Source organism: Rutidosis leptorrhynchoides, chromosome 5, assembly GCF_046630445.1.
Source record: "Rutidosis leptorrhynchoides isolate AG116_Rl617_1_P2 chromosome 5, CSIRO_AGI_Rlap_v1, whole genome shotgun sequence".
Classification (NCBI taxonomy): domain Eukaryota; kingdom Viridiplantae; phylum Streptophyta; class Magnoliopsida; order Asterales; family Asteraceae; genus Rutidosis; species Rutidosis leptorrhynchoides.
This window is the reverse complement of record NC_092337.1, coordinates 107,637,243-107,648,548: the sequence shown is the minus strand read 5'-3', so window position 1 is coordinate 107,648,548 and position 11,306 is coordinate 107,637,243.

Genomic DNA, 11,306 nt, shown 5'->3' with positions numbered 1-11,306 from the left:
CTTTAAAACCCGAGCTTTGGTGAGAATCTAACTCCTTCTTCTCCAATTCAAGCTCTCTCACTCTAGAACCCTTTCTCTCTCTCTAGATATGGATGAGAGTGTTTGTGTGGGTGAGAAATGGGCTCCAATGGAGTTCTAGATCAGTTTTGGTGACCCTAAACCGACCCTAAATGAAAAGACCAAAGTACCCCTCATTTAAACCTTTTAAAAATGCTGAAAATTGCATCAGACGGGATCGGAGCGCCGCTCCATAAGGTGGAGCGCCGCTCCAACCTTCAGGTCAGTTTTCAGTTTCTTGTTTTGGCCATAACGTTTTGATCGTAGCTCCGTTTTCGATGAATCAAATATCGTTGGAAACGTAATAAGATTTTCTTTCCAATGGTAAGGCTTTGAAACATTAACTTAAATTTATTTGGGGTTAAAAAGATACGTACACACCTTGTCACTTCAGACAACGTCCAGTTTCCTTCGACGTTCGAGCAAGCAACACGTACGTGCTTCGTACACTTCATACACGCATCGTACACCATAAATACATTATGTACAATAAATATTTAGGTCTTACAAATGTTTTAAACTAACGTCGGGACTTACGGTAAATTTCCACAAGAGTAACCTTATTGGGATTGGGGTTGAAAAGATTGAAGTTGAGAACATGGCTCGTTTATTTTGTTGCAAAGTTGGTACTACTCCATTTATTTACCTTGGTCTTCCGGTCAACAGTAACATGAAAAAGGAAGAGAGTTGGGTACTGTGACAACCCGAAAATTTTTGACCAAATTTAAACTTTATCTTTAAATGATTTAACGTTTCCGACACGATAAGCAAAGTCTATGAAGTTGAATCTCAAAATTTTAGAACTGTTTCATTACATTTGACTGCTCTTGACGATTCATGAACAATTATATGTATGTATATATATATATATATATATATATATATATATATATATATATATATATATATATATATATATATATATATATATATATATACAAGTAAAAACGACTTTCCTACAGTAAAACACTATTTGCTACAGTAAAACACTATTTGCTACAATGAAACCGTATTTTGCTACAGTGCTACAGTGATTTACTGCATTAAACGCTATTTGCTACAGTAACACTATTGCTACAGTAACACTATTTGCTACAGTGCACTATTTGCTACAGTAAACCCTATTTGATGTGGGCGAACTAGCAAACAAAAACGGATAAGGCAGCCATGCGATCGCATGGCAAAAATACTGAAAACTCATGCGATCGCATGAGGTACTGTAGCAGGCCACATACTATAAAAGCTCGATTCATTCCTCCGTATTATTATTATTTTTTATATTATTATTATTATTATTATTATTATTATTATTATTATTATTATTATTATTATTATTATTATTATTATTATTAAGATTAATATTATTATTATTAATCTTATTATAATATTATTATTAGTAGTATATATACCTAAAATACTACGACAAGGTTATGAGCGTGTCACCTTCAAAATGGGTTTTTGAGCGGGATAGAGCTAAGGAAATTATGGGTTATTGCCAAGGAGGTTATGGGTAATGTTCGAGGGTATATTTGTGAATCAAATCTAGTGTTTATCATCTCTGTTGCATCTACGTACTTTCCTACAATATTGAATCTCAATATTGATACGTAAGCACTCATATTTTATCTTTTATACATTAATTGTGTATCCATGTCTAGTGCTCGAGTATATATATTTATGCATGCTTGTATGCTAAATTTTGTCGTTAAACAGTTATGATGAATCACGAAGTAAATACATATATTACTGATAAAAGGTATATGATATGCATGTTTTTGGAAAGCTGGCGAAAAATCAATAACTTTTCATTTAGAAATCGCGTAATTTCGGTGAACGAATTAAAATATATGATCAACTGAATTATGATTGACATTGATTGAAATTGCTTTTGAAACTTGTTTGTAAGAATGATAAATTGGATTTTTGAATATTACCAGCCAAGTAAATGAATCCATATATAAGGCACGTCTCGTTTTGTTGAATTATTGTCAAAATTGACTTTTTGAAACGACTTTGGATAACTTTTGTATGTCAATCTCGAGCATTAGGATTGTTATACACTATGACCTGACCTAGCTTGATAGACATTTATTGACCAACATATGTTCTCTAGGTTGAGATCTACGATTATTTGGTAATCCGAGTTTCGATCACATTTTGGTGAACGACTTTATATGCTGCTAAGGTGAGTTTCATTTGCTCCCTTTTTAATTGCTTTTGCAATCTATATTTTTGGGCTGAGAATACATGCACTTTATTTTAAACGCAATGGATACAAGTACATACTTAATTGTACACTGAGTTTGAACCGAAAATCCCTTAGCTTTGTTAACTAGTAACTACCAGTTATAAGAACTGGTGGGCGCGAGTAGTACTATATGGATCCATAGGGCTTGATATCCCCGTCCGAGCTAGAGCACTAGCCTTTTAACGGACTTATGCTATTTGAGAAGCGTACACATTGGTTTGCGTGTATTATTAAGATGATTATACAAAGGGTACAAATTATATATACGTTAAGTTTAGTTACCAGGGTGCTCAATTTTGTAGAATATTTTGATAAACGTTTCTGGATTGAACAACTGAAATCTTGTGATCCACCTTTATATACAGATTATGCGTAACATTAAAACTATGAACTCACCAACCTTTGTGTTGACACTTGTTAGCATGTTTATTCTCAGGTTCCCTAGAAGTCTTCCGCTGTTTGCTTATATGTTAGACAAGCTATGTGCATGGAGTCATACATGGCATATTTTTCAAGGAAACATTGCATTCACCAAATCATCACCATGTATCTTATTTTGACTGCATTATCAACGGAAGTATTATTGTAAATTATTATATTACGGTGATTGTCTATTTGTAGAAATCATCAGATGTCGAAAACCTTTGATTTAAATATTCATTTATGGTGTGCCTTTTCAAAAGAATGCAATGTTTACAAAACGTATCATATAGAGGTCAAATACCTCGCAATGAAATCGATGAATGACGTGTTCGTTCATATGGATTTGGAGCGATCGTCACCGTTGGTATCAGAGCATTAGTCCTAGCGAACCAGGTCTTGCATGAGTGTGTCTAACTGATAGTTGTTAGGATGCATTAGTAAGTCTGGACTTCGATCGTGTCTGCATGTCAAAAGTTTTGCTTATCATTTTTTGTCAGAAATTACCTGCTTATCATTCCTAGTCTAGACACGTTTTACTGCATTGATTGCATGAATAGTGTATAGACAAAATTCATATCTTAGCGTATCTGTTACTGTAAACTTTTCCTGACATCTTCCAAAAATTTCTCCGTGATTTATGGAATTTGGTATTATATATACATATGTAAATTATGTATTGAAGAATACCAAACTAAATTCTATAATCTAATTCATATAAAAAAAATCATCTTCCTAATTATACAAGATGGATCCCGTATCTAGTTCAAATTCCTTAAACTCTGACAGCTATTCCGATATGGATATTCACCTGAATTCCGAAGACAGTGTAACCGGAATGGATCAACCAATTAGCCATCATCTATTCTGGATGAATTGGGGATGAGTTCGTAGCCTACTTAATTATTAGAGACAAGAAGAAAGCGATCCTTTCCATCCACCACATTGCCCTCTTGGCGAAGAACCTGAAGCACTTACCGGCGAACCTGTTCGTAATACCATTTTCTCTCTCATCTCCAGAATATCTCGTCATGATCATATACTCTCTTAAATTCTAGATCTTATTCATCCGCTCGTCCGAACTGCCAATCATCCCGGTGTAGTAGAAGAAGTCAACGAGCTTCGCGCTCGGGTAGTGGCTTTGGAGAATATGGTGCAAAGGTTACAAGCACCAGCAGAATCTCCGGCATCAACAGTACCATCGACAACAACACCAACAGTACCATTACCACCACCAAAAACATCCGCAACGCAAGCCTCAACATCATAATATGTACCTTGAACATCAACGTCATACGCATCGTAGTTACCAAGAAATACCAGCAACAATAACCGATGAAGTATTAACTTATTTCCCCTGAAGAAATTTTATGTATATTTAATATATATGAATTTTGAAATCAAAATAAATCTTTTCGCACTAAGCTATTACGTGTGAATCTTAACTGGTAGGTACTACTCGGTTAGTTCATATTACTAATATGCAATGATGTACATCCTTCCTTAACAACTTAACCATTGTTAACTACAATCTCTGTTTCAACTTAATGAATTCCATTTCATAATAAACCAAGTGTATTATTCAATTACATAATTGATTTTATATTTTCATTTTCGATGTACTCGTAACTTTCCAGAAAACATCATCTGTGCCTTGTAAGGTTCACAAAGATTCCACAAGCATCAACATCCTTCACCGAGAAATAAGAATAAATAATGAAGTATCAATTACATTAGCAAAATACTCTGCAAAGATTATGTAATCTTTAATATTTTAGAGATTAATCATTTCTAAGTCAAGTCGAAAATCAAATGAGCTTAATATGATATTAACTCATTAAATCTGTATTAGATTTGAAAAAAAAATATACATACATATATTTTCATAAAGACGGTAATAAAAATTCTTTTGTACAAAGTATTAATTGTGAAATCTTTAACGGGTAGGTATTACTCGAGAAATATTTAAGTTCACAATTAATATGTTACACTGTACATTCTTCAATTTTGATTCAAAAATCATTAACTATACTCACTATCTTCACAATGATACACAATCATTTCATATAAATTCAATCACATATTATGATATCGACAGATCAGAATCCAAGCCATAACTCTGAACCGGTGACATCATTCTTAGATCTCTACATCTTTCAAAGCTATACTTTGACTTCAAAACTATGCAAGATCCTTTAGCATTGTTTTTACCAAAAAATAACCTTGCAATTCCTTTTCAAAGTATCCAGTATTATAAACCATTCAACCAGTCAATGACGACCTTTCAGACTTGTAATTTTGGCATATACGTTTTCGTTACTGGGGAACCTTTCATGTTCCACCACATTAGCAGTAAATTTACTAACAACTTCATTGATCTTTGACCTTCCAAAAAATCCTTATACTCATTGAAACTGTATCATGTACTCATCCACATCTTGTAACAATAATTGCCATATCAACTACCGGGAATTAGCAATCAGTATTTCGAATATCGCAGCAATTCTACGTCAACAGTTATATATACATATAATGTCTATCTTCTAGACTTACATACTTCAAATGTGAAGTTTCTGAAAAACATCCCAAACTATGAACTAGTTCTCTGAAATTGGAACAATACTGATGAAGCAGCAAAAACTGTAAACGACCTTAATAGTCAAAAGTTTAATGATAAAGAATAGTATGGTGATAAAGCTGAGAAAAAGAGAAGGTTTGGAACAGGAAAACGGATTGAGCAAAGTATGAAGGAGGCTGTGGATAAATCACAAAGACTGAACCTGCCTTCAAAGAATCCAAATGATTCAGTGTCTGCTGAAATCCTTAGTAAATACCTTGCTCTTTACTCTAAAACCTTTGCGGACAATATTCTTCATCATCATCATTATCTTAAATATTCTAAGATATCATCATATCTTTCATTATAAATATCATCGATATTTCTGAAGATATTTTCATAACCATTCTTATTTGAAATCATTCATCTCTTCGCGCTATCTGTGTTATAACATAAAGAAACTATTTTAGTTTCTAACATCTGAAAAATTCGAAAAAAATTTAATGTTTTGAAGTAGTGTTGGGAACTGAAGCATGAATTAGTATAATATAATGACACTTGATCAACGTGATTATATTACAGTAAGTCATGCTGAGTTTCTAATGGAACGTGATAAGGGTTCACAGATTCCACCCTCATCATGTGCCATGTTACATGACTCTTACATTCTAATCTCTAAACATATCAAGAAAATATTTTTCTTGATGATTCGGTCTTTTCCAGATATTCTGGTAATTTGACAAATCAATATCGTGCCATTACAATTTCTTTCTTAGAACGTTAGTATTGTTTTCCAAAATTTCATACCTACGAATTCTGAACCATTATTCGCTTGACTTAAAGTCGGGAAGAGAAAACGAAAGCATGAAGCTCCAAAATATAAAGGAGAATATAAGCCCGATAACAACCCCGAAATTTACAAACCGTGTATATCAATGCGTATAGCAATATAAAGATACAAAAGAATAAAAAACACTATAACCCCAAGGTAATGGTAGAAGAAAATAACTTCCTCTGGTGACAGATGAAAAAGAAGAATGAATGATATGATAGCCAAGAAAATATCAAGAATCAGAACTGGATGAAGGATTTTCACAAATCTTTTGTAAGTATGAAATAAGAAAGAAAATTATAGGAGTGGTGAGAATAAATGAAATGGAAGAGGTTAATTTATAGCAAAATATCAGACATAGCAATCGAGGCAGATTACGCATTTAATCAAAGGAAATCCTAATTTCCTTAAATTCCGAAGAATCAAATCTTATTTAAATTATGAAGATTTTCTATTCCTTAAATTCCGAAAATCAATCGTTACTACATCAAGAGATAAGACGAATCTCTATTCTCCATTTCACTCTATTACGATAACTTCTCACATACGCTTCGAGTAATCGGATTGTTTTATCCGCATTATTCAATGGTGATAAAATTCTATTTACCAACTCATATTCGTCATGAAAACATTTTTATTGTCAGCCATGACGACCTCACTCAAATTTCGGGACGAAATTTCTTTAACGGGTAGGTACTGTGACAACCCGGAAATTTTTGACCAAATTTAAACTTTATCTTTAAATGATTTAACGTTTCCGACACGATAAGCAAAGTCTATGAAGTTGAACCTCAAAATTTTAGAACTGTTTCATTATATTTGACTGCTCTCGACGATTCATGAACAATTATATGTATGTATATATATATATGTACAAGTAAAAACGACTTTCCTACAGTAAAACACTATTTGCTACAGTAAAATGACTTTGCTACAGTAAAACACTATTTGCTACAGTAAAACACTATTTGCTACAGTAAACACTATTTGCTACGGTAAACACTATTTGATGTCGACGAACTAGCAAACAAAAACGGATAAGGCGGCCATGCGATCGCATGGCAAAAACACTGAAAACTCATGCGATCGCATGAGGTACTGTAGCAGGCCACATACTATAAAAGCTCTATTCATTCCTCCGTATTATTATTTTTTTATATTATTATTATTATTATTATTATTATTAAGATTAATATTATTATTATTAATCTTATTATAATATTATTATTAGTAGTATATATACCTAAAATACTACGACGAGGTTATGAGCGTGTCACCTTCAAAATGGGTTTTTGAGCGGGATAGAGCTAAGGAAATTATGGGTTATTGCCAAGGAGGTTATGGGTAATGTTCGAGGGTATATTTGTGAATCAAATCTAGTGTTTATCATCTCTGTTGCATCTACGTACTTTCCTACAATATTGAATCTCAATATTGATACGTAAGCACTCATATTTTATCTTTTATACATTAATTGTGTATCCATGTCTAGTGCTCGAGTATATATATTTATGCATGCTTGTATGCTAAATTTTGTCGTTAAACAGTTATGATGAATCACGAAGTAAATACATATATTACTGATAAAAGGTATATGATATGCATGTTTTTGGAAAGCTGGCGAAAAATCAATAACTTTTCATTTAGAAATCGCGTAATTTCGGTGAACGAATTAAAAGATATGATCAACTGAATTATGATTGACATTGATTGAAATTGCTTTTGAAACTTGTTTGTAAGAATGATAAATTGGATTTTTGAATATTACCATCCAAGTAAATGAATCCATATATAAGGCACGTCTCGTTTTGTTGAATTATTGTCAAAATTGACTTTTTGAAACGACTTTGGATAACTTTTGTATATCGATCTCGAGCATTAGGATTGTTATACACTATGACCTGACCTAGCTTGATAGACATTTATTGACCAACATATGTTCTCTAGGTTGATATCTACGGTTATTTGGTAATCCGAGTTTCGATCACATTTTGGTGAACGACTTTATATGCTGCTAAGGTGAGTTTTATTTGCTCCCTTTTTAATTGCTTTTGCAATCTATATTTTTGGGCTGAGAATACATGCACTTTATTTTAAACGCAATGGATACAAGTACATACTTAATTCTACACTGAGTTTGAACCGAAAATCCCTTAGCTTTGGTAACTAGTAACTGCCAGTTATAAGAACTGGTGGGCGCGAGTAGTACTATATGGATCCAAAGGGCTTGATATCCCCGTCCGAGCTAGAGCACTAGCCTTTTAACGGACGTATGCTATTTGAGAAGCGTACACGTTGGTTTGCGTGTATTATTAAGAATATTATACAAAGGGTACAAATTATATATACGTTAAGTTTAGTTACCAGAGTGCTCAATTTCGTAGAATATTTTGATAAACGTTTCTGGATTGAACAACTGAAATCTTGTGATCCACCTTTATATACAGATTATGCGCAACATTAAAACTATAAACTCACCAACCTTTGTGTTGACACTTGTTAGCATGTTTATTCTCAGGTTCCCTAGAAGTCTTCCGCTATTTGCTTATATGTTAGACAAGCTATGTGCATGGAGTCATACATGGCATATTTTTCAAGGAAACGTTGCATTCACCAAATCATCACCATGTATCTTATTTTGACTGCATTATCAACAGAAGTATTATTGTAAATTATTATATTACGGTGATTATCTATATGTAGAAATCATCAGATGTCGAAAACCTTTGATTTAAATATTCATTTATGGTGTGCCTTTTCAAAAGAATGCAATGTTTACAAAACGTATCATATAGAGGTCAAATACCTCGCAATGAAATCGATGAATGATGTGTTCGTCCATATGGATTTGGAGCGATCGTCACAGAAACTGGGCATTAAGAAGTTTGAAAAGAGGCTTTCAAATTGGAGGGAAAGATAGATTTCATTTGGTGGACGTTCGACTCTTGTAAAATCGGTGTTGAATAGTCTCCCATTGTACTACTTTGCGCTCTTTCGTGCCCCACCATGTGTGTTAAAAAAACTCGAGTATGTAAGATGTTTTTTTTTTTGGGCGGAAGGGGTACCAAATCAAAAATTTCTTGGGTTAAATGGGATGATACAGTTTTACCTTATCGGGAGGGTGGGTTAAATTTGGGCTCATTAAAAACAAAAAATATGGCTTGGATTAGCAAGTGGTGGTGGGGGTTTAAATCCGAATCCAACTCTTTGTGGGTCAAGGTCATATCAAGTGTTTACGGGTTTTCGGGTGGGCTTTCATTTGATGAGTCGCTTCAAAATGACTATTTTAATTCTACTTGGAAGGGTATTATAAAAACGGGGCTTAACATTGAAGAAACGGGTCTTCCGTTTAGAAGTTTTTTTGTGAAGGAAATAGGTGATGAAGCTTCTACTTCATTCTGAAACGAGGCTTGGATTGGTAGTAAGAAGCTAAAAACACTTTCAAAAGACTATCAAGGCTTGAAACGGATTTAAAAGCTACAATTAAAGATAGACTATCTTAGGACGGTGCAAAATGTGAAGGTACATGAGCGTGGGCAAGAGATCCAAGTGGTAGGGCGATTGACGAGCTAAAGCGATTAAATGGTATGATATCCGATGTGAAATTTAACCTACAAGCAAGGGACAAATGGAAATGGGTAACAAGTGGCGGCGGAAATTTTTTTACAACAAAAGCATTGACATCCTTGATTAATTCGAGGGTACTTATTCCAAATAGTACTTTAAGCTAGACCTTGAGTGTGACAACCCGGAAATTTCGACATGATAAGCAAAGTCTGTAATGTTGAGTCTCAAAAACTTTGGAACTATATTCATGTAACCAATTACCCTTTTTACTGTGCTCGACGATTCACGAACATTTATGTGTATGTAGATATGTATATATAAAATATAGTTACATTAATTGAAAACGTTAACAAAGTATTAGAGTTATAATACTTTACATGAACATAATTGTTTCAATATATGTTTAATATATTTATCGACGGAATTAAATGATAATATCAAATGATTGAATTATCAGATACATCGTGATATGATTACGGGTCTCTGTTGTGAGGTCCACTGTGATTTAAGAAATCTGTTCTTTTTAACAATATTCTGAAAATGGTAAAGTGATTTACAAGTAAGAACAAATGTGTCAATTAACGAGAACTAGACAAAAGTAGTGGAGATTTCTGTTAAATTTTCAATGCATGCTTTACAATATCTTCCTCGTGACTCTTGATAAGTTAAATTTTTGACTTTCATAAAACTAATAGTAAGAACATGAAATATAAATGGATGTCGACAAAATAAGCAAATGGATATGTTGATTTAAAACAATTTCATACGTTTAATTGTCCATTGGACTTAACCCTACGATTCACGAATAAACTATAACTAAAAACTGGAAACCATTATGACTTATATATTATATGATTTTACTTTATTAAATGAAAATGTTTTATGATATAACAATTTCTATTATTTAAACCTTTTAATAAAATGATTTTGAATATAAGTAGTTTTGGAAAACTAAACCTTATAGTATTATTTGATTTAGTTTCAAACGTACGGAAATATTTTTTCGATATAATAGAATTTGATTATAAAATGTTTTTATGGATTTTCAGTAATATAAAAATAAAAAGATAAAATAAAGGTTTCTAATGAGCATTAAAAGACTACAATATTTCATCTCAAGATTACAAATTAAAATGATGGAAATCACTAAACCTGCGCACTTGCATGAGAAAAATCATAACTAAATCATACTGACTCAAAAAAGGGTGATTCCGGTGTTCGAACGTCCGTAACTCAAAAATCTACAACTTTCGTGAAGACATCATACGCGGATCGCATACCCATCTACGCGAAACGCGTAATGTTTCAAAAGATTACGCAGAATTTGTAATCATTACGCGAAACGCGTAATGTTATGTTTATCGACATAATTGAGGCGGCTTTACTGTTTTTCACTGTTTTAACACGTTTTTTATTCATTATATTATTATATTATAATTATTATATTATATTTATATTATTATATTAATATATGATATGTATATATATGTGATATGTTCGATCAGTTTCTGCGAAAAGGAATTGATATTACTCAGTATCATATTTATCATGATCCTTCTTATTATTATTATTTTAATATTATTATTATTATTATTAAGATGATGATGATGATTATTATTATTATT